Source organism: Gossypium hirsutum, chromosome D11, assembly GCF_007990345.1.
Source record: "Gossypium hirsutum isolate 1008001.06 chromosome D11, Gossypium_hirsutum_v2.1, whole genome shotgun sequence".
Lineage (NCBI taxonomy): Eukaryota > Viridiplantae > Streptophyta > Magnoliopsida > Malvales > Malvaceae > Gossypium > Gossypium hirsutum.
In genome coordinates, this window is record NC_053447.1 from 3734273 (window position 1) to 3739147 (window position 4875).

A 4875-nucleotide genomic window follows, 5' to 3' on the forward strand; every position below is an offset into this window, starting at 1 on the left:
ACTCAAAGTTTTGTTTGAAAAGTGAGAAGATTTTAGCAAAAATATAAGCCAAAAAAATGGGCTTGGGCAAAAAAAAAAAATGTCCGTTTAAAAAGCGAGCTAGGCCTCAGGTAAGATATTTTTGTTTGGGCCCGGTCTGAATTCACAAAAAGAAAAAAAAGATAAGAGGCATTTGCTTGTTAAGTTGTATCTATCTTAGTGTTATTTAAGTATACATATTTTTTAAAATTTATTTTTAATTTGTTGGGAAATATTTATTCTAATGTTTTTAGTATTTTTGATGTATTATATATATTTAAAAATTATATAAAAATAATATAAAAATTAATACGCCCGGGTCGAGCTAGACCCGAATTTTAGCATTTTTATCCTGGTTGGGCTTTGATACAATTTTAAGCTCATTTTTTGGGCCAAACCGGGCCCGAGTCTAGAAAATGGGCTTAATTTTTTGTTGGCCCGGTCTGAACCTGACCTAGCTCATGAGCACCTCTAATGGAACACCACCTACAATTGAAGTTAATCGAACTTTTGTTATTCATTTGGCTTGTATAAATCTGCTAAATTGTTTGAGGATAACAAACTTGTAGATTGTGGATAGCAATGGAGTGGAAGCAAATATTATGAAATGTTGGAAAATTTTCAAAATATTTATAATGTTCCAATAGTTTAACTGAAAAGTTACAAGTGACTTAAAAATTGTAACAGTCCGATTTTGACCCTAATCGGACAAAGTGATTTTGGGACCATAAATTTGAGTCAGAAAAATATTTTAAAATTATTATTAGTATTTGTAGTATGTGAGTTATAGTGTGTGAAAATTTCGTATGAAAATTTGATCATTTGAGTGCTCAATTTAATAAAAAGGGCTTAATCGCGTAAAATGAAAACTTAGGGATTTAATTTAAAAGCATCTATTTGTTAATATCTTTTTAATTAGGAGGTTTAAAAGTGCAACTAAACCACTATATGGATAGTGGATGGTTATCGACAAGACTAACCTTAATGTTTATATATATTATATTTAGTAAATAAGGTTAGTTAAGTAAATAGCCTTATATTACATTATATGTTAATTAAAAATACATAAAATTAGGCTAGTTATCATCTTCTTCACCGAATTTAGAAAAGAAAAACAAGGTTTGGAAGCTTGAAACATTCGGCCATTGTTGAGCTTAATTTAAGGTTAGTCTTTGTTCGGTTTTTGATAATTTTTACATTTTTGAGATCGTTGTTTTGTGTACTATAAGACCCATGCTTTAATTTTTGAATTTGGTGTTGATTTTGTGATATGCCATTGATGAATGCTTGAGCTTTGTGATAGTTGATGATGAAATATGAAAGATACGTGAAAGATTAACATGTTTTGTCTTTGAATTTTTGGTGAAATTGAGTAATTAGGGCTAAATTGTGAAATTAAATTTTTGAGGGACTAAAATGTGAAATAAATGAAATATGTGGACTTGTATGAGCACTAGGGATATTCGACCCTTGTATAGTGTAGACAAATTTTGTGTATTTTGTGTTTTATGCAATAGGGACTAAATTGCAAAAAGTGTAAATGTCAGGGGCCCATTTATGTGTTTTTGGACTAAATTGAATGTGATAATATTTAAACTAGCTCATTTTGAATATATTTAGATCAAGAACCAAAGAAATTGGAGTTAGATCGGGGAAAAGCTAAAGTCGTCGAGTAATCGTCCAGTTTTGATTTTACACTGTCCGAGGTAAGTCTATTAGCTATTTAATTTTATTAAATCAGTATATATGTATGTATATCAATTGTAGTTTTATTGAGTTAAAATTAAAAGTATATAAATCGAATTGAAAGTATGAAATTATGTACATATATATGTGTTAGGTTCGAATGACTATGAATGTGCAAATATGCATATAAATGTCTTTGTAATAAATTTAGGAATGAATATATATATGTATGTATAAATTATATTTGAATAAACATGTATATACATGTAAATTTTGTTGTATTGAATTTAGGTATGGAATTACATAGGTATGTGATATATTCGAACATATGTATGTATATGTGTAAATAATATTTGAATTTAGTTAATGTTGTTTGTTATATATGTTTACAAGATGTCCGAATAGATATATATATGTGTATAAAATGTTTGTATAAGTTGGATCGAATAAGCATGTATACTTATGAATAAATACTTATATTGAGTATAAGCATGAAATTATACTTATATATATAGGTTAAATTCGAATATGTATGTGTATATAGGTATAAGTTCTTGTTTCGAATATAAGTATAGAATTATATATATGTATATATATTTGTTAGATTCAAATATGTATATATGTACATGTATAAGATCTTGTATTGAAATGGTATTGAAATTATATAGGTATATATGTGGTATTCGAATGTTAAAGGTACATAGTATATTATAAGTTAAATCTTATGATATTAGTAGTAGAATCTAAAGTATGAGGTTATATATATAAATACGTTTTGGTTGAATTATTGAATTACCAAGTTAGATTTGGAGATTAAGATTTATATATCCATGTGTTTTAAAAATATAAGCTATGAATTTTGAGCTGAATCTTTATGCATGGATTTTATATACATATATAGTTTGAAAGTAAGATGATTCAGACTTTACGTCTAGCAGGCTTGATGCCGGTGAAATATTTCGGGCTTTACGTCTAGCAGGCTTGATGCCAGTGAAATGTTTCAGACTTTATATCCAACAGGCTTGATGCCAGTGAAATATTTTGGACTTTACGTCTAACAGGCTAATTGCCGATGTACTGAATCAGGTTTTAAGCCTAGCAGGCTAAGCGCCGGTGAATTTGTTTAAATTATGCGAATGTTCAGATTCATGTGTTTGAAGAAGTTGTGCATATATTCAGCATAGGTGGTTGATAAATGTATATATATGCATATGTTATATGTAGTTGAAAGGTATATATATATGTATGCATTTGGCATATGAAATTGATAAGTATCCATATACGCAATTGGGGATATATATATGTATATGTGTATAAACATTTGTTTATAAGTAAATGTTGAATAAGAATGCATTGGGTTATATGCATTATCTATGAGTTAAGTTAAAAGTTTATGATTTGTATATATATATACACAGATACGAAATGTGATTGGTATTTTTGTATAGGTTTGATTATATGTACATGTTAAGTACATATATGCACTTGGATATATGCAGGTGATAAATACATATATACATTTGGTTATAATATTTGTTAAGTATATGTATATATATGCATTCGGCTATTCATGTTCAAAGTGTATATACATTTGGAGCTAATATCTGTTAAGCATATATGTATATAAGCATTCGACTATTCATATTTATAGTGAATATACATTCGGTTTTAAGAGTTGATAATTAAGTATGCATTTGACTATATGTAATAGTTAACATATATAGTATTTGCGAATTCATTAAGTGTACCAGGAAATTACATAATTATATATTTATATAATTTCTGTCATGCTATAGACTTACTAAACTATAAAAGCTTACTTTGTTTGTTTGTGTATTTTTGTTTTATAGACTTAAAGATCAAGCTTCAAGCTCGGGGATCGTCAACAAGTTCATCACTCTATCTACTGTCTCGGTTTTAAACTGTTTAAATTTTAACTATGGCATGTACAGGCTAGATAAATGTTTTGGAAAGTCGTACTTTGATATAATGTATATGAAATTAATAGCCATACGAAAATGGCTTATATTCTTATGCTTTAGCTGGATTGTAATATTTTTGTTTTGTTTTAAATGGTCAAAAGAGAAGTTTAAAATTTTGCATGTTTAATATTAGACCTAGCTATTTATATGTAATAGTTAAAATTATTGAATTATACTGAATGTCTGTTCTAAGTTGTGTTTTGATTAGGAATGCCTCTTAACCCTAATTCGGCGATGGATATGGGTCAGGGGTGTTACAAAAATAATGTTATTTGGTAATTAAGCAAGAGTTGTCACTATTCATAGTGAACACTTATATCTCTTGTCACCAAAAGTTATATCAATTAATTAATAAAAAAGGGTTATAATTATTCAAGCTGATACCTATTGAACAATAATGTTTATGGTTAAAGATATGATTATCTGTTTGGGTAGTTATGTTCTTATGAAGAGACACGAGACCTCCTATAAATAGGAGAATAATTTCATTTGTTGGACACACCCAGAAACATATAAAAAAGTTTCTTTTTGATCTCCCATCATATTTTATATTATTAGATTGTTCTATGAAGAATTACTGCAGAAATTCTATATAGAATTTGATATCCTTGTTATGTTCCACTCAATAATACTCAGTAGATTGTTTCCGTCACTGCAAAACGTAGACAGCATTGTATTCTCGAGTTTCATTTGTCGTTAACTCTTTCACACACCATAATATAGGTGATAGCAAATTGAACCTTAAAGAAAGTGACATTGATACACGTCTTGAACCCTTCGTTAATTTCTCATAAATTTATTTTTATCCCCATACACCAACATCAAATTCATCAACATTACAGAACTGGTATGTTTTGTTCCGACATCTATCCATATATGTGTAATTTTAAAATCTATTAGCACTTTCTAAAAAAAATCATTACCATTATTATAGATGTTAGATTCATCTATCGTTATTTAGTCTTGTTCCGTGCCGTTTTAATATTTAATATAATTAACACAATTCTTCAAAATAATTTATTTGAACATAAAACATTTTTATCTTTTAATAATTATATATAATAATAAAATGACAATTTTATATAACATAAGCAATTATTATAATCGTGAAATACCGAGATTTATCTCATAAATGAATTGATTGAGAATCCATTTAGATTCTATAATGTCACTGATAATGATGCTTCGA

General features: G+C 27.7%; 1 long non-coding RNA gene across 1 annotated transcript; it reads left to right on the forward strand.

Annotated features, from left to right (window-relative positions):
- Positions 1-1121: 1121 nt before the first annotated feature.
- LOC121223639 (uncharacterized) lies at positions 1122-3777 on the forward strand. The gene is made up of 3 exons (XR_005920934.1): positions 1122-1182; positions 1639-1724; positions 3555-3777. It is a non-coding gene; the product is annotated as an uncharacterized lncRNA (long non-coding RNA).
- The last annotated feature ends 1098 nt before the right edge of the window (positions 3778-4875 follow it).